Raw genomic sequence first — 27032 nt, 5'->3', positions numbered from 1 at the left:
GGGCTGCAGGCATCTGGGGGGCCAGACTCGTCCCTTGAGGAAGAGCAAGGGAGCCCAGCGGCCTGTAGGGTGTCAAGGAATGTCACCAGGCAACCTTGGGGGCTCAGGCTCTGGCCACATGCGTGTGGCCATGCTTCCTCTCGGTCTGCGAGCCTCCCTGAGGAAGTGGGACTGCTGCTGCCGCTTCACCGGGCGAGGCACAGAGAGGTTCAGGCATTGCTCGTGAGGACACAGCTAGGAAAGAGACAACTGAGACTGAACAACACAGGCACCAGGGTCCAGCCCTCCTCCTGCCTGTCACCCTCATGGTACCAAAACCCAGAAAACTCATCACATCTCAAAATGCCAGCTCTGGGCCGGGGAGATAGCCCAGTGGCACGGAGCCTGGCTGGCAAGCACAAGGTCCTGAGTTTGACTTCCGGTACCAAAAAAAAGTCAGTTTTTCCTGTCCTCTCTCCAGAAGCCCAGGACAGAGGGTGAGGGGCTGGGTAGACCTCATCAGAGTACAGGGCTGCTGCCATCCTCCACTGCCCTGCTTGGCCTCGCAGGAGCAAGGTCAGGCAGCAGGATGCAAGAGGCCCGCTCAGGAAGCCCTGAGAACCACCCGCACCCTCTCCCTGCCCCACCTCCCAGGCTGAACTGTGTTCTCCCCACCAGAACACGGCTCGAGCTGGCCTCCCGGCTGAGGAACCGCTACAGGCAGGAAGCTGGGCCCCTTGTGGGGCTGGGCCTGCGCTGCAGGGAAGACCCCTCCTCAGTGCAAATGACCCACAGCACGCCCAGGCCCACCGTGTTCTTGGGGCAGCAGCATTAGACACTCCCACTGTCACAGGCACAGAGGGGTGCCCACCTCCTCAGCCCAACTGTGCTGGCAGGAAGCCCAGCCTGGCTCACTCTGGCCAACCTCAGCAGGACCTGGAGGAACCTAGGCCTCGGCCCTGGTGGCTTCAGAAACGGAAGTAGGGGCCCTTAGGTGTGAGGAGCAGGCAGGCCTGTGAGGAGAGGCCCCATTGGGCCCCTGGGCCACAGCCTGCCTGGCCATCCAGGCAGTCACCCTGTAGCAGCTAAGTCACAAGCACACTCACCTCCCTGGCCGTCTCAGCCACACAGGGGGTGGAACATGGGCAGATTCCTCCTTGCTTCACTGAGGGAGATTCACATCAACATCATCTCCAGCAGACATCCCGAGTTTGGCGCAGGTCCAGCCAGCAGCCGCTTTGCCCAGCCCAGGCCTAACCCAAGTGGGCACCCAGGAAACCCAGGACCAAGGGCCCAAGCCTTGCTGACCTCTGCCCTCTCCCCTGCCTGTCTCCAGGGCCCTGTGGCCCTCAGGTCTCTGTGCCTATCACACTGGTGCTTGACCCCGTTCCCCACGCTGTCCCTCCCAGGTGCATCCTTGCCGGTAGCCTCCTCTGACTGTTCAGCCTCGGTCTGCCATACGGCCAGCCCCTGCCTCATACTACCACGGCTGGATCTGCACGTCTGCCTGCCCACCCTGGTCCTGGCAGATGCTTGGGTCAATGCACAAGCAGGAGGCAGGGGAGGCAAGCAGGGCCAGTGGGGAGCGGCCAGAGCACAGGAAGTGTGGCCATCGGGCAGAAGATGAGAGCAGAAGAGGAGGCGCCCTGCAGCACGCACAGAGGTGTCCAGAGGAAGGCATGTCCCTCCCTCCCCAGCTCGGCACCACCAGCCTGGGTCTGTTCCCTCACAGGTCAGATCAGGCACTGGTGACCACACGTTCTTGCAAAGCCATCATGGCGAACAGGCCACACTGCGGGGACAGAGCGGCAAATGAGCCCTGAAGGCAGGCTCGTGACCCGGGACCGGGCAGGGCCCCCGGGATCATGCCCGGCTGCAGGGCCCAAGCTGGGAGAGGGTGTGGCAGGCAGGACCTTCCCACCCGCTCATCTCCTGATCACAGCCTGCAGAGCCGCCAGGCAGGGCAAAACTGGCGCTCCACATGGTCCGCGCCCCCAGCCGGCCCTGCCTGATCCCCCAGGCTGAGTGCACCTTGGGCCACAGTCCTGGTCCAGAGATCTGCACAGCAGTCACCACTCTGCTCTGTGACTGAGCAAAGTCCTGGCCCGATCTGGGCCTCAGTTTGCCTTCCCTCTCAGCCCAGCTAAGGACTGGGCTGGGGATAGAGGCTGAGTCAATAAGGATGAGGGACTTAGGACAAGATAAGGTGAAAAGGCCAATCCTAGGAGCATTGGGGTTCATCCTTACACCTGAAATCCTCCCTTCTACTTCCTCCCCAAGGGAAGCACGGCCCAGTTCAGTCTGTCCTTTCAGTACAACATGATACAGGGGGCCTGGCCATCCGAGTGCCAGCGTAAGGAGGCTGGTGTGGAATACCAGCAGGAGTCATTCACTCAGGCACCCGCATGTCCCTCCAGCAGGGGCTCACAGATGCCTCCTGGGCGCCAGGCTCCAGACCAGGAAGAAAAGGCAGAGACCTCTGTGCCCTCCCCTCAGCCAGTGTCTCTAGGACTCTGCACAGTGTGTCCAGGCAACAGTGCTTGGTAGCTGACTAACCAATCAACCAGGGTCTCTTGCTGTAAAAAAGATCCACATTTTCCCCTGACTCTTCCTGTAATTCCACCATTCAGTGATTCATTTCTTCACATGCCGCCCTCAGCGGGCTCCTCCCTCTAGAATGGAAACACTTTCACGCCCACACTGAACAGACTTCTGATCCCTTTCCCTTGATAAGGAGGAACAGAAAAGGGAAGTTCCCTGGCCTCACACGGCCTCCCAGGATGGCAGCTGACTTCACACTCTGTCCCGGGGCCCACCACACAGTGGGTCAGTGACAGCAGCAGGCACGAAGAGGATGGAAGGTGCAGAACAGACCCATTTCTTTACTCACCTGGAGGCCAGCGAGGACAGGCATTGAGTCTTAACTCCTGCCCTGGGAGTTGCCTGGTAGAGGGAAGGCATAGTCTGGAAGATGGTGAGCCAGCCAGAGTCAGAACTCCTCCAGGATGAGCTCCAAAGACAGCCGGAGACCACACCATATATGGAAAGGATGCCCACGAATACTGTAGTGGGTACGGCCTTTCTGATCCAATACAAAACCCAAAAGCCATGAAGAAAAGACTGGTAAATTTAGTTATGTAAATAAATGAAATTCACTACAGGGTCAAAAAAAAAAAAAAATCCTAACAAAAGCACAATCAAAAGGCAAATGGCAGGTAAGGGAAACATACATGTGGCTCATAGCATAAGGACCTACTGATCTCCCTCACCGGCAAACAGTCAAAGACAAGGGCCGATGACCCAGCAGGAAAAGGGGAGAGGCGGATGGGCAGGAAGCTCGCACAAAAGGCAATTCAAAGGCTTTTTCAACATTTGGAAAGAGGATGGTTTTGTCCCATAGTGAGAAAAGCAAATTAAAACTACCATGAAAAAATATTTTTACTTGTCTGGTTGGCAAAGACCAACGCATTTCATGAATCTGTGTTACAAACGGGCACTCACAACCAGCAGGCATGTAAGCTGGCAAGACCCCTCAGGAGGGCAGGTTAGTAAAATCTCGCACGTCGCTAATGTACAGGTTCCTTTTACTTTGTACAACTGTTTCAAGTAACTTATCCTAAAGCACTCTCGGTGTATGCACTGAGACATATACAAGATGACTCCGGGCATCATTATCCATAAAAATGACTGAAAACAAAGCAGCCACCAGGCAGAAGCGGGTGAAATAAATTAGTATACAGTGCATCCTCACAGAATATTATGTAGCTGTCAAGAGTGTGCAGCAGCCTGAACCTGATGGTTTTCACGGGGCATCTTATGGAAAATCCACACAGCCCCAGTAATGCCTGGAACAGACAAGGACGGAAGCAAAACACAGAAAAACCACACAATTTGACAGAGCGGCCGAATCTCCCTTCTCGTTTTCAGTGTGTTTCCTGTTTCTATTGTTAGCTTGCTTGTGCAATTTGAAAAACTCTTAATAGGAAAAAATGAATCCTAGGTCTAGCTCGTCTACGCTGCCTGACCTCCCTGTGCCTCAGTCTCCTCTTCTGTAAGAAGGGGGCAGAATCAGTCTGAGCAAACGGGGCCTGAGGAGATTCCAATGGGTCACATAGGCAGGATCAGCCTTCCACGCGGCTGGCAGGGCAGAAAGCCCGCACTGCGCCCTTGGGATGTACTCTGCCACCTCTGAACTAGCGGGAGACACGGGGGCAGAAGACTACCCAGGCTCCTGTCCTCAGAGACAAAGTATGAAGCCCTGACCCCAACTCCCCAGCAAAGGGACCCACTCTGGGATCCTAATCTACTTGTGCAAAGCTCACTTACTGGGAAGCTGTCAGGCTGGGATGACAGCCACCAGGCTGACAGCTTCCCTGTCCCCGGCCTGTCCCACAGTGGGGCCATGGAAGACCACACACACACACACACACACACACAGGGCCCCTGATCACAGAGGGTGTGGGTTCCAATTCTCCTCTTCCCCCTTTAAAGTTCCCCTGGACACTTCAGCAAATCAAAGCCTCTGACAAGTCCTGCAGGAAAGAAACCTGTGGAATGAGAACTCAACATCCCTTATCTTTCTGGCTCCCAGGACCTTTACGCACTAAATATCTAAAGAACTTCCTCTAGGAAATGCTGACTTTGGCATCTCTGAGCCCTTCCTCAGAGCTTCTTGCCCAGCAACTCCCTGACAGCTAAGGCCCACGGAGAGGCCGCTGGGCCACACTCCTGACCCCGTATCTTTGCCCTTTTCTCACACCTCCGGGAGCTGACTCAGGCTGGGGCCCTACTCCCCAAGGCTAGAAGGACACAGGATGGTGAGGGCCCCAGCCCTGACCAGGGCCTCCGTGGGAGGAGACGGGGAGGAACAACCTGCACTCTGCTGCCTTCCTTTGCCCGGGCAGTTTCAGGAGTGGGAGCCACACCCTGCCTCTCCCATAAGGATACAGAGGAAACATAGAGAAGTGACCCACTGCCTCAGTTTCCCCACTTGTCGCAGGCATACAGCCCTGGGCTGAATCCCGGAGACCTAAGGTACAGCTCAGGTTCCCACCAGCTGTGACTAGTGTGACTCTTCACCCTCTCCAGGCCTGACCCCCCAGGGCTTCTGAGGTCCCTTCCCTCGGGCCCCAACAGAGAAGACAGTGACAGAGAAGCCCATGGGAGAGGGACCTCCTACCCAGAGTCAGGAACATACAGGGAGCCCAGCAAGGCCTCTTTGCCTAGCCTGCCCCTGCCTGTCCCCACAGCCAGCCTGAAGCCACCACCTGCCAAGCAGGTCCCAATTTGGTGCCCACAGCACTGTCTGCCCAAGTGCCCAGCCTGAAGTCAAGGTACAGAGAGCCCCCAGTCCCCAGAGGCTTCCTGAGGCCCCTGTCAAGGCCAAGGGGGTATGTGAAGGGTGGGGGTGCCTTGAGCAGACTGAGGTCCGGAAGAGCCTTCTACAGGGGAAGCAGCCCCACCCCACCACCCCCAGCAACCACAGTCCCAGCTTCCGGAACGGCCCAGAAGAGGCGCGAGTGGCACCAAGGCAACCCCTGCGCCCAAGTCCCCACTCAGGGTTCACAGGATCCTTCCTCCTAGAGCCAGGTTCCAGGCTAGGAACCCGTGATGGAGCCTCTGTCCCAGCAGTCCCAGGCCCCCTGCACCCAGGCCTCCCCTTCAGATCATCCAGAAGGGCTCCCCACACTGGTCTAAAACAGCAAGAATGACAAGCATAGTCCCTGCTCTCACCCTGGCCGAAAACTCCTCCAGTCCAAGACCTTCCTGGTCGCTGTGTGATTTGACTGACTTCGCTTCCCCAAATAAGCTCCACCCTTTCATTTCTAGGCCCACGGCGGCCTAACAATGCTGCTACCTCCCACCTCCACATCCTCTGCCTGGCAACCCCAGCTTGTCCAGAAGAGCATCCTCAGATGTTGCCTCTTCCAGGAAGGCTGCCCACGGCTCTGGCCTCAGTGCCCGCCTAGGCTGCCCTGTCCCTGCCTGGCTTAGAGGCACCCTCTCCCCAAAAGCTGAGCTGTCTGGCCACACATGGCCCTGCTTCCTAGATCCTGGGCTGCCCAGAGACTCAGAACACCTACCTCCATGCTTTGTGGGATACACCAGCCCCCAACTAGCAGTCAGGGACGACCCAGTGCCTTCTGCCTGAGCTGTGTGTCACTGCCTCTCAGGACTGTTTCCCGCCTGACAGTGGAGATGAAACCCTCGCTCCCTCTGTGGCCTACTCCAGCAGTGACCTCACCTCCCAGCTGCAGAACCTTTACAGAAACTCGGCCCAGGGAAAGAGCCCCTGCCCCAGGCCTCTGCCTCACGCAGACACAGGATGAGGTGTGAGGCCACAGCAAGCAAGGAGTCCTCGTGTAGCTCATGCTAGGGAGAGGACAGATGCCTGACAAGTGAGCTACAGGGGGAAAAGCAATGCAGGCAGGCGGGCAGCAAAGCCTGTGGTGGGGAACCTGGACTCTGAGACTGAACAGCAGCCCAGGAACCCGGCGGCACCTTGGAGGGTCTGCAGGACCTCGGGCGTGTTCATCAGCCTCACCGGCCTCACCCTCCTTGCCGAGCGAACGGACTGGTAATGCTACCCAGTCCTCAGGGGCTTTGCGCTGAGTATGGCACACAGTGAGCGCCGTCCCCAGGCTCATGCCACTGTCGCCAATCACAAAGGGTGATTGAGAAACCTGGACATAAACGGCACCAGGGGTCACCCTGCAAGTCCCGAGGGCCTCACTTCCTGTCGGCCCCCAAAGCAGCTCTTCTCCCTCACTGCCCTGCCACCCAGAAGGGCGAGCCTGACAAAGGGCTGAGGAAGTGCGGGCCTGGGCCCTAGATCCTGCCTGCCATTGCCACACTCCCTCCCCAGGGAACTGAGCATGGCTCCCAGGAGTCTGGGTGTTTGAAAAATAGGCCCCTGCCCCATTAGCCCAGGTCCCCATTAGAGCAGCGCCTCCACACTTCAAAGGCCCCTGCTTTCCCAGCCAGATGGGGCTGTGGGAGACATGTGTGGGAGGTAGGGGCAGGGCCAGGCAGACAGCAGGCAGGGCCCACCCGGCCCGCCTGGCCTCCACCCACACAGCCTGCTACAGAGGTGGGGAGGCAGAGCCCAGGAGCAGGCGGGGACCAGGGGCTCGGAAACACACCCCAGAGCACGGGTACCGGCAGCAAAGACCTCAGTGCACCCTTTCCCTCAGGCTCAGGTGCAGGGAGCCCCTTCCAGGGGTCATTGTGGTGGCAGACAGAGGGGCAGAGGCCAAAGGGAGGATGAGCACAGCCGCGACTCAGGCACCAGCAATGGCAGGAAGGAGGGGCTCAAAGCAGGGCCGATGGGCAGGAGGGAGGAGGCCACGGGGACCGGCTCAGGACAGACGCAGTGGAGCCCCCTTCTCCTCCGGCTTGGACCCCGAAGGGGACGCCTCACTCGGGACACAAGCCAAAGGGGCCAGGAGTGCACCAGGACAGGCAGAGAGGACCACAGGCAAAGGGCAGGAGGCGCCACGCCAGTCACCTGGGCGAGCCAGCAGACTGGTCCAGAGCATGGGTTTGTGGGGAGGACAGGCCAAGTCCTGGAGGGCTTCTGAGCCAGCCTGGGGTTCACACCTGACACTGGAGGAAGAGGAGGAGCCCAGGATCCTCCAGCCTGTCTTCCCGGCACTAGGACAGCCGTACACACCCCATCCCGTCAGCAGGGGTGGCTGGGCTTCATCTCCCAGCCACACGCCCCATCTGCACACAGAAAACACCTGGGAAACAGACCTATCGGTCAGGAAAGCCATGGTGGCAGGACATTTCCATCCCAGGTATCCAGGAGAAAGGCCACCAACGGGGACAGAGCTCTGTTCCAAGGCTCTCCACCTCACCTCACCGCCCACTTCCTCCCAGAAGAGGTCCCAGGGAGAGCAGGAAATAGAGGGCACTTCAGCCAAGTGGGTCTGCACCCAGGGTTGGGCAATGCCCCAGGCATGACATGGTAGATTGTGAAATCTGTGGGCGGCAGCAGGTAGAGCCAGATGCCTATGGCTGGCCGGGGTGGGGGTGCCATGCTACCCTCCTGGACAGGCTAGAAGGCCATTGCACAGAGAGGGATTGGTGGGATTCCCTCCACACACAGGCTGCAGGGGCTCCAGCCACTGCTGACAGCCTCCCAGCCAACCATTGTCTCAGATGCCTGGGAAGTATTTTTCATGCATCTGAGCCACCCATTAACCTACCCAGGCACTGCTATCAGCCCCATTTTGTAGATAAGGAAACTGAGGAACAGAGAAAGTGATTCACTTAAGTAACGACACAGGATACCAAGGAGGCCCTTCTACCCAGCCCTGACCATCATCATCTCCCAGGTTTCCCAGGGACATCCAGCCTCCCGCCCAAGGCAGAGAGCCCCATGGCACTGAGAATGGCAAATGCCCAGGCAGTGTGTGTGTCTTCGCATTTAATCCTTGTGACCATTCCAGGCACGGCACTGTGAGTGAGTCCATGCTGCAGATGCAAGGATCAGACCCCCGCCTTGACCAGCTCACCCCTGCCAGTGGGCCACCAGAGCAGAAGACTGTGACCTCCCACACCCCTGACTCTCCAGACTCCTTGAGCTGCAGATTCGCACCCGCTCTGCATGGGTCTTGTTAGCACAGTGACAGTCCCGCTCCGGACCCAGGAGGGTCTGAAATGCGCTACTCTGGGACAAGTGCGCACGATCACACTTGTGCCTGTGCCCCGGGGATCCCCGGACTTTCTCGGGAAGACAGCCGAGGGAATGCTGCTGTCACCTCAGTGTGAATGAGCCCCACATCCTCTTCCTCCAGGACAAGAGCAGAGGAGACAGGCAGCATGGACAGGTGGGCCCACAGCCCTTCAGGATGACCCTAGCAATGGCGGGATGGCAAGGATGACAGGCTACGTCCCTGCTAACATAGGACCCCCAGCCATCCAGAGGTGGGCCCAGCAACAAGGTCAGGCCAGGCACAGGGCTCCCTCTTAGAGGAACCTGACTCCCCATCGGCCAGAGAGGACCTCCTACCCCATCAACCCTTCAGCTCCCTGGCCCCATCCAGCTTCCAAAGATAAGGCATGCCACCCTGACCCCACTCCAGACCTGAAACATGATGGCTCCCCACAGAAGGGGTGCACACAGGTAGACACCCAGAGATTGACTTTCTGGGAGCTCCAGGATAAGACTGCCCCCCCAGGCCTCTGTCTTCCCCTGTAAACTGGGGGCAAATGACATCTACCACATAGGGCAGTAGGGGAGACCAGAAATGGTCAAACTAACAGTTACAAACTGTAAAGGGGGTGGGGTGCACATCTCTCAAGGGGACATCATGTTGGGCCTTTGTCTTTTTGTGGAGAAGCACCTCTGGCCTGTCGCTCCTGCCCCACCCACCTCTCCTGCCTAAGCCCTCATGGCACCTACCTGCATGCCCGTACCCCCGACCTCCCCTCACAGAGACCCCTCTTCACTCTGCCTAGACATCAGCCGCTAGGACACGGCCGCCTCTTTTCACACAGACACTGCTGGTAAGCACGTCGCCTCCCTGCTGAGGCTCAGAATCCTCAACAGTCAGAAAGCCCCCACCCCACAGCCGCACCCTGCAGCAAGAGCCGCAGGAAAACCCCAGGAGACCCAGGACCTCTGGAAAAAGGAAGACGCCCAGCCAGGTCAGAACTGCACTGTGCTCAGAACGAACCTCCCCAAACCCCAGACACCCCACTTCCTGCAGGGTACTGCAGACTTCCTTTCAAATTCCTGCTTGTCATTTAAGTATCTCCACTTGTTCAAGTCAATAATGCCTTCACGACGTTACGGATTTTATGTCCTGTGCAGATTTTTTTTCTAAGGCACACTAAAACAAATACTTTCACGTTTTAAGTGCGCTCATCCAGTGTGGGTTGAGACTCCAGCAGAGCCTGGTCCACTTCGAGACACCAAGAGCTGTCCCACCCCTCACACCATCAGCCCGCACATCTGTGGCCGAGCTGGGGGCAGCCGTGGTCACACCGCACTTCCAGGCAGAGCCAGCCACACCATGGCCTCCCATCCAGGCCCTGGAGCCAGGGGCCTGCTGCCTCCCCGGGCTGGCCCAGGAGGCAGGCCAGTCCCAGCTATCCCTGCCCCTGAGCCCGACGTGACACGGAAAGGAGGCACCTGCTCCACGCTGCGACTGCACATGTGCTCAGACGAGCACACGGAAGATCCCGAAGGGCCTCCACACCGTCCACCTTGCCGCAGGGGCCTTGGCTCCCCCAGGGAGTGGAGGGAAGTGGCAGTGTTCCCCTTCCCAGAGGCAGCTGCGGCCTTGGTCCTCTTTAAGGCTTTAATTTTTTTTCTCTTATTTGTGGTTCTGGAGACAGAACCCAGGCCTGCACACACACTAGGCAAGTACCCTGCCACTGAACTACCCCTCCAGGCCCCATTTGCAGTGTTTTTTTATTTGTTGTTGTCTTACTTAATAAATTCCCTTGCCAATTTTTTACTTTGTTCGAGAAAAGTAAAGTGTACTTGTAAGTGTAAAATTACAGCCTTGAAAAGAAGTGTGGACCTCTGAGTGCCTGTGGTTCCCAGAATTCTAGATGGAAGCAGCCACACGATCGACACTGTGGTCACAACGGCACTTTCTTGTCAGCTGGGAAAGCCAGCGACAAGTTGTCTCTGGTCCCCTGTCAAGGAGCTGACCCTCCCCGCTGTCTGCCTAGCAAGCCCCAGAGCCCCTTCATGCCAGGCCCATGGCGCCTCCCAGACATCTGGGCTGAGGGCCTGTCCACCCCCACCCCCTCGGCCAGGCCGCAGGGATGGGTGCCGCCCCACTCCCACACCCCGCCTTACCTGGCACTCCTGGAACCCCTCGGCTGCTGGGCCAGCCTCTGCGCCTGAAGGGAGGTGCCGTGGCCCTGTCTGCCCTTCCCCGGACACTGTCCGTCTCACACATGAGAAGACTCCCTCCACCGTCTACCTAACGAGTGAGTCACATCTGGGACCCACCACTTCCTGCTCTGGCGGCGCAGCTACTGCTGGGCCCTCAGCGCCCTCAGCTCGGCACCTCTTCTCGCCTGCTTCTTGCCCGCTCGCTCGCTGGGGGTGTAAGGGGGCCTCTCTCCAGTCAGGGGAGCCACCAGGCCAGACTCCCAGCTCTAATGACTTCATGGAAATTTGCAACTTGAAGCTGGAATGATTTTTAAAAAAATAATAAAACAAGAACCAAAAACCTCCATTAGAGGTCCCAAGACGACTGCTCCAAGCAGGGAGCAAATGCATCCTTAATAAGCAATTAGAGGCAGACAGTCTGGCATGGCGCCCTGGCCCAGCTCTCCACGCTCAGACAGCCCCTCTCCCCTCGGTTTCTCCATCCAGGTCTCAAGGCAGCCAGGAGACGGCCTGAGAGGTCACAGGTCTCCATCCAGCCCACTACCTCCCCATTTCACACCTGCCCTGGCCAGGGCTCCGGCGTGGAGTTTCTGCTCCGGACAGTGGCACCCCTGGCCCCCAGCAGCCAGACCATGAGGCCCGGAATCAAGCCCCAACTCCCCTTCGATTCCACCAGAGTCCTGGGGAACTCAGCGGTGAGCGCACACTGGGACAGGCTGCAAACCTGGGAGCAGGAACCTCCCCAGACAGAAGGGGAAGCCTCGGGCCTGGCTGGCAGCAGCACTGTGGCTTGGGTCCTGGGATCCGATTCTTTTCTTTTTCCCTCCCTTCTTTCCTGTTCTTTCTTTCCTTCCTGTCTCCTTCTCTCCCTCTCACCCACTCTCCTTTCCTCCTTCCCTCCTTCCTTCCTCCCCTCCCAAGACAAATTTTTACTATATTGCTCAGTCCAGGCTGGCTTACAACTTGCTATGTAGCTCAGGCTGGCCTCACATTTGAGACCCTCCTCCTGCTCCTAGGTCTAGAGCCAGTCATTGCTACTCAGTCTTCAGTCTCTGCACCCTCTCCCATCCCAGTTCCCTTGCTGCTCTGCCTTCCTAGAAAGTGGCTGCAACGTCAGGAGCTGTGTCCCTGGTGCCGAGCACCAGCGAGCTAAAGAATGGGCATCCAGGGCATGTCAGGGACTGGACACAGTGGGTGTGATTTTGGCGCCAGACTCTGAACTGGGGGTTTAGCAGGTGACCTCACGGTCCAACATCTGGTTTAGAGACAGGTATAGGATTCACACAAGGTCATAGGCTGCTGCAGGAGCCACCGCAGGGAGGGAGTGGGGCCCTCCCGGGGCTTGGCCATTTACTCTCTCCTTTCAGCACACATTTCCAAGTCCTAGGTCCTCAAAGCAGGAAGAGAATAGACATCACCAAGAGGGGACAAGGCAAGCCACAGACAAGGAGAAGGTATTCAAGACACACACCACTCACAAGACTCCTCTGCAGAATGTATAAAAGTCACCCACAGATCAATAAAAAGACAAACAGGGGCTGGGGATTTAGCTCAGTGGCAAAGCGCCTGCCTGGCAAGCGCAAGGTCGTGAGTTCAGTTCCCGGTACTGGAGAAAAACAAAAACAAACAAACAAAAAATAATAATAAAAAGACAAACAGCCCAATTAAAAGATGGGTGACAAGCCAGGCGTGGTGGTGCACGCCTGTAATCCCAGCACTCAGGAGGCTAGGGCAGGAGGATCGTCATGAGTTCGAGACCAGCCTGGGCTACAAAGTGAGCTCAAGGCCACCTGAACTGCATAGTGAGACCCTGTCTCAAAAAGAAAAAAAAAAAAAAAAAAAAAAAAAGATGGGTGACAGCCAGACACAGTGGTGCACATCTGAAGCTCCAGCAACGCAGACAGCTGAGGCAAGGGGATCACTGAAGACCAGAAGTTCCAGGCCAACCAGGGAAACACAGCAAGACTGTGTCTCAATCAAACAAAGAAACAAAAAGACGGGCAAAAGACTTAAACAAGTACTTCAACAAGGCAGACACCAAAAGGATCAATAAACACCTGAAAAGATACTCAGCATCATTATCTATCAGCAAACTAAAAGCACACTGAGATCCTATCAGGCGAGGAGAGCCAAATTAGAAGGAAAATGCCAAGTATTGACAGGGATGTGGAACAAGCCCAATCCTCAAACACTGCTGTAGGAATGTAAAGTGGAGCTACCGTGTTGGCAAGCCATTTGGCGGTGTGGACCACAGCTGACCACACACTTGCCCTGCGACTCAGAACCCACACGTGGGAATTTACCCAGAAGCGAGCATGCATGTGCATGGAAGACCTGCATCCAAATGTTCGGTTTTAATCACAGTTGTCAAACCAGAAGTGACCCGAATGTCCTGCCAACAGTTAAATGGATAAACAGATTTCCACAGATTCACACGATGGGAAATTGCTCGGTAATAAAAAGAATGGATTATTGATAAATACACAAGGATAAGGACCACGGTGCAGACATCAAGACTGAGAGAACAGACATAAAAGAGCATATTCACATGTTCCCATGTACATGAAACTTCAGAAAAGACCACTCTTTCTGGGTGCCGTGGCCCATGCCTGTGATCCTAGCACTCCTGGAGGCTGAGGCAGGACTGAAAGTTCAAGCTCAGCCTGAACAACTTAAGAGACTGAGCAAGACCCTGTCTTAAAATAAATAAATAAATAAAATTAAGAAGGGCTAGGGATTTAGATCAGTGTGAAGGTCCTGGGTTCCAGCCCCAGGAAGCAGAAAGGAAAGGAAGATGGGGGGAGGAAGGGAGACAGAGAAAGGCAGAAAAGTGGGAGGGCAGGGCAGGGAGGAAATAGAAAAGAAAGATCAATCTCACCTGGAGTGACAGGGGTCACACTTAGGGAGGCTCCTGATTAGGAAGGGACACAAGAGATCTACTAGGGGCCCAGAAGATCCTGTATCTCAGTGTGGTGCTGGTGATGTGGTGTGTACGGAAGTAAAGCTCACCCCTGTGTACACACACCCCCCCAGGCAGTGTGTGGGGCAGCTTGAGGAAGACACAGAGAAGCCTGGACACGGGAAGGTGCTCCCCACCATCGGGCACACAGGGGGCTCTGGACCACACACAGCTGGCTGCGCAGCAGTATGAAAGTAAATTGGCCATGGGATAACCAAGCAGCCTCCTTCCCAGCTCACACCTCAGAGGACACAGTGGTCACACTCTCTCTGCCACATGGCATGTCTTGCCCAGGCCCCAGTGCGCCCGACACCCACGCCTCACACTCACCACTGGTGTGCCTTGCAGACTCGGCACCTCTGTGCTCAGCACTTGACCTCGCTGAGTGTGGGTGGTGCGCTGAGATGTCACGCGTGCAGGCTCCTGGGACTCCCTGTCCACCCCACAGGGAAGGTCCTGCTGCCATCCCCTCTGTGGAAGGGAAAACTGAGGCTCGGAGAGGCCTGGTCACTTGCTGCAGCACACACTGTTAGGAAAGGCACGGTCAGGACTCAGTCTTGCCTCTGTCTGACTCCACGGCCTACGGTCTGCACACATTCCAGTGCTCCATGCGTGCAGCAAAGGGTCTGCCCCCAGCCCTCCAAGCCCTGGCACGTCATGCTGTCCCGTTGGCTGGGCAAACTCTCCCTCTTTCCTTTTGGTTTTTTGAGACAGGGTCTTCCTATGTAGTTCAGGCTGGCCTTGAACCCACTATGTAGCCCAGGCTGGCCCTGAGCTTAGGTGATCCTCCTGCCTCAGCCTTCTGAAAACTGGGATTACAGGCATATGCCACCACACCTGGCTTCCATCTTTCCTTCATCTCCCCAGAAGGAAGTAGCCTTAGGGCTTGAAAGCATCAGGACAGGGAATATGGGGTCTGCATGCTCTAGGGGCCCTAATCCTTTCCTTTCTCACGAAATAACCCCACCCTCCTCCCTGGGCCAGGGGCCCAAAAGTGACTGGGACACAACAAACAGTCTTGCAGTGTCTTAGGCTGAGAACAGGGTCTCACCAATGTATGGAACCAGCTAAGAGAGGAAGTCTCCCCTGAGGGCCTCCGTGGAGAAGGGGCTCAGGATGACGCCATGTAGTCATGGGGAGGGAGGGACAGACTGCTGCAAAAGCAAGGCAGACAGTACTGCCAGTCGGTCAAGGGACAAATAAAGCCACATGCTGAGCATACAGCCCAGGCCCGCTGCATGGACACAGATGTGAAGGAGCCCGCAGCACCCAGCAGGTTCAGACCTGGGGCACGTTTCCGCAGGGCTGGGGGTGTGAGGAGGGAGCCATTTCCGCGCCCCAGCCAGGGGCTCACTGCAGCTCATGGAGCAGGAGTCTGTGCAAAACGGGGGCAGATGCCACCTCTCCCAGGGGCCCTTCCTGGTGGCCCATCACCCCCATCTCCAGTGGCCTCTGTAGAGGACACTCACTGTGAATCTCTTCCTGTAGCAGCCATGGGAAGCAGCCCCCAGCCCTCCAAGGATGGGCTGAGGGGACCCGGCATGAGGCTCATGGTAGTCCACTGAGACACAAGCCTGGGGCTTTTGCTGGGACTACGTCAGAGAAGGAGTGCTGTCCTTGGTTCCTCAAAAAACTAGATGCAACTATCATTAACCCAGCTATCCCACTCCTGGGTACATTCCTGAAGGAATTAAAGTCATACCACAGGGACACCTGCATACCTAGGTTCACTGGGGCAAAATTCACAATAGCCAAGATATGCAACCAGCCTACGTGCCCATCAACAGATGAATGGACAAAGAAAATGAGGAACCCAAAGCCAAGTATGGTGGTACACATCTGTAATCCTGGCACTCAGGGAGGCTGATGCAGGAGAGTCAAAAGTTTGACCCCAGCCTGGGCAACTTAACAATTTTGTGAGATCCTGTCTCAAAATAAAACAATATTGGATATGGAGCTCAGTATGAAGGCTCTGAGTTCAATCCCCAGTATCAAGGAAAGAAGGACGGGTGAGAGAAATGTACACACACACAATGGATTATTCAGCTGTAAAAAAGAATGAAATCGTCATCTGCAGGAAAACGGACTGAACTGTAAGTCAGGTTAAGTAAAACAAGCCAGACTCGAAAAAGACAAGTATTGCATCGTCTCTCTAACGTGGAGAATAAAAAAATGAACACAAAACACCGCACGCACAAATATGGCCTGAGTGTAGACAGGACGCCAGGAGGAGAGCAAGGGGGAGAGGAGAGAACCAGGGAGGGTAAGGGGATGGGTATGCTATGCGCATGTATGAAAAGGCCACAGAGAACCCAACGTTGTGTCAAATTGATATGCAGGAAAATGACTATGCAGTAACTACTACGTCCATAAAAGGAGATGTAAAGGGTGGGAGCCGGGAGCCGCTGGGCCACCTTTGCCCCTGCTGTCCTGCCCGCCACCGGCTGTGCAACCATAAAACGTGGCACACATCACACACGCGAAGCCATCGAGGCGGCGAGGAGCTGAGGCCTCTGCCTACAGCCAGCACCATCTGGCCATCCACGGGGCACAGCCACCCTGCAGCAGACCCCCAGCCCAGGGAGGCCTCCGGTGTCTGCTCCTGTCTGGTTTCCTGGCAGCAGCCCCGGCAGGGTCCCTAAGCCAGAGCCGCCAGGGAAGCCTGAACTGCTGATCTACAGAACTGTGAGATAAATGGAATAATCTTTCATGCACCAACAGGTTATAAATAGGACCACCGTGTGGTTGAACTTGCCTAAAATGAGGTAGAGAGAGAACTAGAGTCTTCACGACATCATCTGAGCCCCTGGATCCAACCATATCTGAATCCGTCCCAATTCTCTTACAGCAGCCATTAGGTCCCCTTTCCCGCTTCCCTTGGGTTGAGGTAGTGCCTGTGACCCCAGCTGCTCAAAGAAACCCAACTAACTCCCTTACTCACGTAACACCCCTGCCTGTGCAGGAGCAACCAAGGGTCCTGCTTTCACTTTCATCAGACCCATCAGGCAGGAGGCGAAGACCACCTCGCTGAGCACCAGGGATTCAGGAGGCCCTCAGAATGCATCTGCCAGATTAACTGAAACCCAGACTCTCAGCCAGGTGTGGTGGCACACACCTGTGATCCCAGCACTAGGGAGGCTGAGGCAGGAAGATTGCCAAGTGTTCAAGGCCACCCTGGGCTACACAGTGAGTTCAAGGCCAGGCTGAACTACATAGAGAGGCCCTGTCTCAAAAAACAACGACAACAAACCCAGATTCTCCCAGCAAGAATACAGAGCAGAAGCCTGAACCTACTCTGTGCCACCAGGAGCAAGAGTCTCCCTCTCATCCACCTGGAGGGAACTGAGCAGGGGGACTCAGGGAAGGCTCAGGCCCAGCTCCTCCACACTCTGGAGAGGCAGAGAGAGTCTTGTGGTCCCATCATTCAGCCCTTTAAGATCAATTTTCCACCCCAGGGCTGGGGAGCATTCCAGGGCATCGGTGCAGGCCCTCTGCCCTCCGCCCTCTTCTCTTCCTGGCCTGGGCTCAGGACTGCAACGATCCCTTCCTTTCCTGGGTGATGCCCAGAGTCACGCCCTCCTAGCTGGGCATAAAGCAGAGCTTCCAGAAAGGAGGGGACCTAAGGACACGCATCCAGTGACAACTCATCAGAAAGGGTGAGGTCTTGTGCCTCGACTCAGTGATGGTCCTATAGGTGGCCTCGGTGAGCCCAAAGGTGCACCAAATAAACAGGTTCTAAACAGCACCTCTGCCATCGGACTCGGCTCCTGGTAACCACTGGACCTCCTGGGCGGAGTCTAGCAAGCTGAGAGTCTAGCAAGCTGCCTGGGCCCAGCTCCCAAGCGGGAAAAGGAAGGATACCCCCTGTAGCAGCGAGTGGCACAGCTGCCCAAGGGAAGGGCTGGTCCCCTGACCCAGATCCTGTCTCTGGCAGGCCTGGGAGACAGGACTATGCAGAAGGAAGAGGGCAGCTGGGGTCACAGTGTTGAGAAACAGCGGAGAATGCAGAAAGAACAGATGTGGAAGAGACGGCCCTGCCAACCGAAAGGCCTTATTTCCTTTGAAAAACTCTGCAGTTGGATCCTGCCAGCAGCCGCCTGTCCTTCACTGCACCCAGCCTGCTGTGGCAGAGGAAGGGCAGGGAGGAAGACACCACCCTCTCAGCGGGTCTCAGGAAGGGGATGGCAGAGGTGCCATGAAGTAAGGACAGGGTGCAGAACTGCACAAGGCCGGGGGTGCAGCGCAGGCACCCAGCGTGCACAGGCCTTAGTTCCAGCCCCAGCCCCTGCGGGACAATCAGAACAATCCCTCAGCTCTCAGCAGGTATCACCAGCCGACAGAATTTAGCAGTTTTAATTCAAATCTCTTTTTGTTCAGGTCTTGTTTTTCACTTTTTCTCTAATGAAAGCACTAACCAACTAAAAGACAATGGGAGAAAAAACAATGGATGAAGGAAAAGCAGAATAAAGAAAAAGAATAGTCTGAGGTTAGGAGTTCTTCAGCCAGGAGCTAACTTGGTACCACCTGTGACAGAGTAAAAAATGCAAGGTTTCCTTAAGCTGCGGTGTGGTGGCATACACGTGGGATCCCAGCACTCTGGGAGGCTTGGGCAGGAGGATCGTGAGTATGTGCCCAGCCTGGACGATTAGGAGAGATCCTGTTTTGAAAAAAAAAAATTAAAGGGCTAGGATGTAGCTCAGTGTAACGGCCATGGGCTCAGTCCTCAGCACTGCCAGAAAAAAACCAAAAAGTTCAAACTATGGAACATCCCGGCTGCCAACAGTACATGAGACACAAGCAAACAATATAAGCCTTTGGAAAGCGGGCGGTAGTGTCTCTAACACAGCTGAGTGCAAAGTCAAAACAGGGCTGGGGATATAGCTCAGCAGCACAAGTGCCTTCCTGGCAAGTGCAAGGTCCTGGGTTCGATTCCCAATACCAAAAAAAAAAGTATTTAAAAAAAAGTCAAAACAGACCAAGCCTCTGGACACAGCCACTTCCTGGGATGCAGGGATGAGGAACACTTATACAGTGTAGGAAGCTGACCTGCGGGGGAAGGGACATAGTTGCAACACACACATGCAGGGAGAGGCTGGGAGAACTTAGGGTCAATGCCATGACAACAGACTTCAGAAACATCGCAGCCAGCTCGGTGGCACACGCCTATAATCCCAGCATCCTGGGTACGAGACTCGGAAATATAGATACTAAAGGAATGGTTATGTTCTTAATGCCAATTTTTATGTGTGGTGTTAACATTGTGTGTTTTTTATCTTGCTGCAAATTGGCCAACGTAAGATAAAGGACAGGGGCCAGGGATATAGCTCAGCGGCACAAGCGCCTGCCTGGCAAGCACAAGGTCCTGAGTTTGATTCCCGGTACCAAAAAAAAAAAAAAAAGACATTATAAAGATGGAGTACAAAGCAATGTTACCATTCTGTATACAATGTGGTACGACTGAATCAAGCTACTCAGCAGTCCATCAGCTCAGATACATGCCACTTTTTGTTTTGTTAAAACCTGATTTTTTTTTCTCTTAATATAGGTTATTAACAGTCACCATGCCATGCCATAGACCTCTGAAACCCATTCCTCCCATTTAACTGAAACTTTGTACCTGTTGCAGTTGAGTGGGCCACAACAGTCCAGGTTCTTGTGTGCGACAAGAGTGGCCATGCGTACACTTTGTAAGAGGTAGATACATTTATTGAAGTTCATGGGACAGTGGCAGGAATGGGTAGAAGGGACAGGAACTCCCCAAGAGCCTCTACACAACCCCAGCTCCTTGTATTTAAAGGGCCAGGCACCTCTAACTTCAGGTGCCTCCCAGGTGCTCAGCTGCCTCTGACTCCAGGTGCCTTCCATCCTGTCTCTCGCTGGTGATGGAACTAACGCTCTGCCGCCTCGGGCATCTTGACTGCCTGAGCTTAACAGGGATAATCACCAGGTGGTGCCATGCCCAAAGGGGAGGGAGTGGCTCACTCAGTTTCCCTGTTTCTGGCTGTAACACGCCTTTGACCAGTGTCTCCCCAGTCCCACCTCAGGCTCTAGGGAAGACCATTCTCCCTCTGCTTCTGGACTCGATCATTTCCTACTCCACATGTAAGTGACAGCACGTGGTATTTGTCCTTCTGTGCTTGCCTTATTCAGCAAAGGTTTCCAGGTTCATCCATGTTCTTGTGAACTTCCTGCTTTTTAAAGGCTAAACAGCATTCTATTGTACATAGGTACCACATTTCTTTGTCCATTCACAGCTGACAGACACATAAACTGTGTCCCTATCTTCGCTCTTATCAATAGTGCTGCAAGGGAGGTGGGTGTGCAGATTGCTTTTTAATCTACTGATTTCAAATCCAGGGGAAGTGACATTGCTGGATCTTATAATAGTTCTTAGTTTCTTTGAGCTGCCTTTCTTCCAGTATTTAATAACAGCTGTACTAATTTACATCCCCACGACCCTGTGCAGGGGTTCCATTTCCTCCACACCCTCACCAACAACTTTCCTTTTGTTAACAGCCATCCTGACAGGTGAGCGGATAGCTCGGGTGGTTTTAGTTTGCATTTCCCTGGTGATTAGTGACCCGGAGCATTTTTCCATACACCTGTTGGGCATCTGTAAGTCTGCTTCTGCGATCTGTAGACCCAAGTCCTGCCTGATTTTTAAATGAGCTGTTTGTTTTCTTACTATTGAGTTGTTGCAGTTCTTTGTATATTTTGGATACTAACCCTCTATCATATCTGACTCACATAAATATGTTCTTCCAATTCATAGGCTGTCTGCTCATTCTGTCCATTGATCTCCTTTCCTGGGCAGAAGCTTTTCAGGTTCACATAGCCCCACTTGTCTGTTTTTGCTTTTGTCAGCAGTTTCTTCATTGTGCAGATCAGTGTCATGGAGCTTCCCCGGTACATTTCCTTCTAGTAGCTATATTCACAGTTTCAGGTCTTACGTTAAAGTCTTCATTTGAGTTGATCTCTCTATACAGTATGAGACAAGGGTCCAATTTCATTCTTCCCTCTGTGGATATCTAGTTTTCCCAGTATCACTTAATGAAGAAATTTAGTCTTTTTTCCCATTGTATGCTCTTGGCAACTCTTGAAAATCAATCACAAATGCTTGGCTTCATTTCTGCACTCTATATCCTGTTCCATTGGTCAGTGTGTCTATTTTAAATGTCAATGCCATGCTATTTTAATTATTATAACATTGTAGCATAGTTTGAAATAAAGTAGTATTGCCTGGCATGGTGGTGCATGCCTATAATCCTGGCACTCAAGAGGCTGAGGCAGGAGGATTGCTGTGAGTTTGAGGCTAGCCTGGGCTACACAGTGAGTCTAAGGCCAGCCTAAACTACATAGTGAGACCCTGTTTCCAAAAAAAAAAAAAAAAAAAAAAAAGAGAAATCAAGGAGTATAATGCTTCCTGCTTTTTGCTGAATATTTCTTTCGCTCCTTGGCAGTCTCTTATGGTTTTACATGAATGTTAGGATTATTTTTTCTATTTCTGTGAAAAATGTTATAAGAATTTTGACAGGAATTGTACTAAATGTGTAGACTGCTTTAGGTAATAGGAACATTTTAACGGTATTAATTCTTCCACCTCATCAACACAGGATATCTTTCCATTTGTATGTGTGTCTTCAATTTCTTTTATCAATGTTTCATAATTTTCAGTATACAGGTCTTCCATGTCCTTCCATGTGACATTTCTAAATATTTTTTGTTTTGATGCTATTATAAATGGTATAATTTGTTACTATTTAAAGTGTCTTTTCTGGACAGTTCATTATTAGTATATAGAAACCCTCTTGATTTTTGTGAGTTGATTCTGAATCTTGCAACTTTACTATATTCATTTATCAGTTCCAACAGGGTTTTTTGATGGTCACATGTGGTTTTCAAGAGCCCTTCTCTTTTTGTAAGGTAGACCCTCATTTTTATGAGTGAAGCAGGCTCCTACGCTGTCTGAGGGGAAAGTATGTGGGTGCAGTGGTAACTCGAGGCTGGAAACAGAGGCCTTTGGGGCTGGGGGAGTAAGCACACTACTCTCCCTTCCTCTGTGAATGTTCCATTTTCCTTAACAAAGTGTTGCAGTGCTTTCCTGTAAGAGCTCCTGCATCTGCTGTCTCATCTGAGTGGCACAGAGTGAAGAGGCCACGTCTAACCCTCTCCTATAGAGAGGAATGTGCGGGGGCAGGTGACTCACCACAGTCCCAGAGCCAGTGCCACAGAACCAGCCTCAATACTGCTCCTAGCAGGAGGAAGACACACGGCGGAGAGCCTGACACACCGGCCTCCCTCCAGCCTCCGAGACCCTCCTGCTGTAAGCGAAGGGGCCTTCTGGGTTCCCACCTCCTCTGTCACCACTACAGGAGCGCAGGGGCCACATTCCTCACTCACCTCCCATCAAACCCACAGGGACTCAGAGGCTGTGAGTGCCAGCCTGGGCGTCGGGGACACAGTATCTCCACACCTTTCCTGGACAGCCTTCCCCGGGGTTGGGGGCCCTCCCTGCCCCATCTGCTGACCACAAAAGATTTTACTGAGGAATAGGAAGCTTTCAGCGGATGCCTGAAACTTCCCTCCCCTGAGACACAGTGCTACTGCAAACCCATATCCAGTCTGGATGCGGTAAAGGGGCGCCGCAAAGTCAAGAAATGGACCCTAAAAGAAGAATCCCCAATGCATATGAGGACTTAGCTACCAGCTGCTAACTGCAGAAATGCTGGAAACAACTCACTGTCCAGCTACAGGGGACAGAGAAACCATCCCATCCCGGAGGGATGATGGGGCTGATCGTGATGTCCATCTGAGAATACCTCAAATTCCCTTGACCCACACCCCTCAACTCCACACAAAGCCTGGGACAGACAAAACTCTTTTGTTTTGTTTTGTTAACAAAAGTTGCTGTGATCATCAAATTTTTTTTCTTACCATATGTTAAAAAAAAGTCACTGGGGCTAGGGCTGCAGCTCAGCAGAAGAGCATCCACCCAGCATGCCCGAGGCCTTGCGTTCCCTCCCTGCTACTGCAAACCAGCCACAACGTCACCTGGGAGACTACACACCAACACATCAGTGGTCTGCCTCCAAGAGCATATATCCTAAGCCTTTTTCCCCACCTGCTTGCTGTATTTTCTGATTTTTCAATAATCAAATGCAATTAATTTCTGTAATTAAATATTAAAACCAGTTAAAAATGAAAAACCAACTACTTTTCTCCTCCTCCCAGGAACGTAGCTCAGAGCCTCGGCCTGGGTACAGAAGCCCGAACTTCCTGTCCCAGCACTGCTATTGCCAGGCTGGGAGACCTCAGAGGGTCACGCCGGCCTCAGCTTCGAGTTCCCACAGGTCACACCAAATGCACCAGTTGAACTCCAGGGCTGTCCTCACTGAGCTGCTCCCTCCCTGTGAGGTGGGGACTTACAGGGAACACCCCCAGGGTCCGTAAGCCAGGAGCCCCACCCCCACACACAGGGCTCCCCCTTTCCAGCCTCTGCTCACCCCCTTCCTAACAGCCCCACAGCCAGGCTTTGGGGAACCCTGCACCAGAGGCCAATACTGAGACAAAGCCATCACCATGGCCTCGTAGGCAGAGGCCAACAATCTTTCCAGCAGCTGCTGGGAGAGCAGAATCTGTAACCCCGTCTCACAGAGAAATAACCAGAGGCTCAAAGAAGAGAACTGACTGCCCACCAACATACAGCCACCCAAGACCCTGAGCTCCTCCTGCACCCCTTCATGGGGGGATCAGCAACCCCGCACCCCATCTTAGAGCCAAGCACACAGTCCAGGACCATGGCAGGAGGCAGAGAAAACGGGAACGAGACCAGACACAGCAGGCTGGAGCCTCAGAGCCTCAGCCTCCCCCGCCTCCTCCCCGGTGGCCCCCTCAACAACCACACCCTGCCCCCCCACACCATGGGAGCTGGAAAAGCAACTGAACAGAGGAGGTACAATGCAGCCCCTCTGCATGGAGGAGCAAAGACCCCAAGTCAGGGGCCTGGTACCACGCAGTTGCTCTCCCAAACAGCAAAGCAGAGTCCCTGGAAGCCAGCAGGGGACAAAGGCCAGCCGGCCAGGTGGGGACTGCAGCAGAGTGAAGACTAGGCCCTCTGGGAAGAGGAGCTGCTGCACAGCTTTAGTCAGTAGCTGCTCACAGCACCGGACCGTGAGAGCTGGAAAGGAACCTGGAAATCTGGGTGGCTTGGGTCTGCTTGCTTGTCCTTTTGTTTTGTGGTACTGGGGACTAGAGGCTGAAATACAGTGAGCTGTATTTCCTACTGAAAAACAGCAAGGAAACACTGAGCTTGGGCTCAAGCCCAGGGGCTCCCTCTTGAGCCTGTGCTCCCATTGGCCAGGCCTAAGAGTGTGTCACTAACAGCCTTTGTTCTAAGGACAGAAAACAGGGGCTCCCTCTGCACACAGGATGCTGTGCAAGCCACCTCACTCAGCAGGTGGTCATTCGCTGAAGGGCCCCCTGTGCACACACTGGCTGGGCCTTCTGCCACCAGCTCTCCACACCTGGCACTGGCCCTGGCCGGCTGCCCACTACCCCCACCCTGTGGGCCCCGTGTAGCCATTTCCAGATAAAGAATATGCTCAGGTGCAGAGAAGCCACCCACCTCTATGCAAACTGGGGGACAGAGAGGGCCAGGGAGGGCTGGGGCCAGTAGTGCCTGCTTTCTCCTCTCTTAAAGGAATATCCAGGCCCCAAAATGCCCAAAAGCACAACAATGTAAAGGTCAAAGTATCAAGTCCTGGGCCACACACCCTGATCCACAGGTCATGATAGCTGGAGGGACCACTAAGGCCAGTTGTCCAAGAGGGCCCTGAGCACCTTCTAAGACACACAGCAGGACTACACTGGAGCAAGGGGTGACAGAAGAAAGGAAGGGTTAAGCAAGGGCTGTGCGCCAACTGGAAGGGGTTCACACTCAGTCTGCAGGATCCGGGGAGAACAGGAAGAAGAGCCTGCAGGCTAATGTCACAAACTCAGCCCTCAGTGAGTCCCTGGGCCACTGCCCAGGGCCCAGCCTATAGGTGAAGCAATCCATTCCTCTTGCAGCTACAGCCCCCGCCCCACAAATCCAGTGCCTGGCAGCCATGGCTCCCAAACAGCGACAGCTTGGGGCCCAGAAACCAATGATAACCTTGGTCGCACTGCCCTGGCCTGGCGCCTCCAGGAGGGGGCTGGCTCTCAGATCGCTTTCTAGCAGTTGGAGCCCCAGGTATAGCAGAAAGAGTGACTGCCTAAGCAAGGTCTGGCACCAGCCCATCAGGGCACCCTCTGCCAGTGTGCCAGCCACTCTGTTAGGGCTGGAGACTAACTGGTACCAGGACATCTCACAGCCCTGGGACCTTGTCTCTTGATCCTCTCCTATTACATTTAGAAGCTGTATCTGCCCCCAGCCTTCATCTGCAAACCCAAGTCCAGGTGTCGGGGCAGAAGACCTGAAAATTTACCAGCACAAACACCAAAGGCTCTGCTTTTCTTCCCCACTGCAGACATTTTGAAAATAAAAAAGCAATGAATAAATAAGAAAATGATCTGTCAACAAAGTCCCTCAAACATACCCCCATGAAGACCCCTCCCTGGGCTTTACAGCCTGGCCCACCAGCTGTGCGAGGGTTTGGGGTCAAGGTGCATTCTGTCTCCCCTATCAGCCAGTGGTCTTTGAGGGCAGGGCCACACTTAACTCACCTCTGGGTGACTCAGGCAGGCCCACCTGAGGGCCCCTTGCTGGGTTCAGACAGGGGTCCACCAGCAGCACTTGTGCCCAGCTGCAGAGGAAGGAGATTCGGGAGGTGGGGGTCAGAGGCAAAGCCCCAGAGGGCCTCCGGGTATGACAGAAGGGGAAAAAAGGACAGGTGGGTAGGAGGGTTTAAGCAATGTATTTTCTCCCTTGGAGGGGGATTTAACAAGCCCACTGAAGACTCTGCCTTCAGGCATGTACTAAAATGGATTTGGCCAGAACATCAGAACAGGACAGAAGACCTTAAGGTCAGGCCTAGTCCCTGCTCCAGGCCTCCCTTGCTTGGATGACCTTGGTTTTCCCACCTGGAAATAGGGCCGATCATTCCAGCCCTGCCTGCCTCAGAATCAACCCACACAAGAGATGTTCAGGGGCCTTGGAAATTGAGGACCCTAGTGAGAGTGTGGCAGGCCCCATCTCCCCATGGCCTCCTCTGGAAAAGGCCCACGAGCACCCATTCTCAAAAGCCCAAGGGCCTCAAGGGAGAAGAGCAGCCAGGGCCACGGATCCGAGGAGGGAGCTCTAAGTGACGTCCTGCCAGTGCCTGTGGCCAACCTGCTGCTCTGCGGAGGCTCAGCACACTCCTGCGAGGCCTCCTCACAGACCCAGCGAGGGTCACAGCTCCTAGGCTCCCCGCCTCCTGTGAGGGACCTGCCTTGCCTGAAGTCAGAGACTGACTCTGAGCCCCCGATCTGGGCCCAAGGGCCTGCCCGTGGCAGTGCTACTGACCACTCATCCCTCCCTCTGTCCAGCATCACCCTGGGGCCACAGACACCCACAAGGAACCTGAACTCCTAGACCTAACGCTGCTTCTGAGGGGACCCAAGCTCTCGTTTCCAGCTTTGGCTTGAGGACTCGCACACAGTTTGGGGGGGGGGGGGGGGTGTGGCGAGCCATGGATATCGTCTCATGAGAAGGGAAGGGGGGGGGGGGGGGGGGGTTAAGAGACAGAGAACAGCTCCAAAAGTGGGTGGGTGGGCACCTCTGCCAGGCCCTTCCCGGGACAGTGGGGACCCAAGGAGGGGCCATGCTTGGCCCACCTCCAGTACCCAGCCCCTTTGGAGGTGACTGCCTCACTCCAAGCCCCCAGCCTCGTCCTCCTGGGCTTTCTTCCCCAGGCAAGGCAAACAGCGTGTCCTGGCCCCAGGGAAGCAGAGCAGCAAAGCACCCTCCAGGCCCTAATGAACCAGGCCCTCCTGGGGGGGGATCTACAGGCACCAGCGCGGGGACCCCAGAACCGCGTCCCTCTCTGGTGTCTGCCACCGGAAAGCGGGACCCCGTTTGGGCAGCAGTGCCGGAGGGCGAAGGGGGGCGCAGGCGTCTGAGAAGCCCCTACCGCAAGGCCGGAGGAGGGCTCCGCGGTCCGGGACGGCAGGGGTGGGCGCGCCTCGCCCGAAGTTAGAGGTGCTCGGCCGGGGCCGCCCCGGGCCGCGTCCCACGGCGCGGGGGAGCCCCACACACAGCCCCTCCGCGCCCTGCCC

General features: G+C 54.8%; 1 protein-coding gene across 7 annotated transcripts in view; it reads right to left on the bottom strand.

Annotated features, from left to right (window-relative positions):
* The window catches only part of Adcy7 (adenylate cyclase 7), a 65817-nt gene that overhangs the window by 38401 nt on the left and 384 nt on the right, over positions 1–27032 (bottom strand). Inside the window, exons 1-2 of one of the 7 annotated variants that reach the window (XM_013516213.1) lie at positions 5713–5727; positions 2870–3057 (exon numbers count right to left, since the gene is read on the bottom strand). The exons of 1 other annotated variant lie outside the window; for it this stretch is intronic. The gene's annotated coding sequence lies outside the window, so the exon portion shown is untranslated. Of the gene's footprint in view, positions 1–2869; positions 3058–5712; positions 5784–10120; positions 10145–10798; positions 10924–14126; positions 14226–25499; positions 25580–27032 lie in introns of those variants that run through there. 5 more of the 7 variants (XM_013516212.1, XM_013516215.1, XM_005388269.2 and 2 more) reach the window with 5 other exon arrangements.

Source organism: Chinchilla lanigera, unplaced genomic scaffold (assembly GCF_000276665.1).
Source record: "Chinchilla lanigera isolate Chin_1 unplaced genomic scaffold, ChiLan1.0 scaffold00032, whole genome shotgun sequence".
In the NCBI taxonomy this organism is placed as follows: Eukaryota; Metazoa; Chordata; class Mammalia; order Rodentia; family Chinchillidae; genus Chinchilla; species Chinchilla lanigera.
This window is presented reverse-complemented; position numbering and strand designations above follow the sequence as displayed.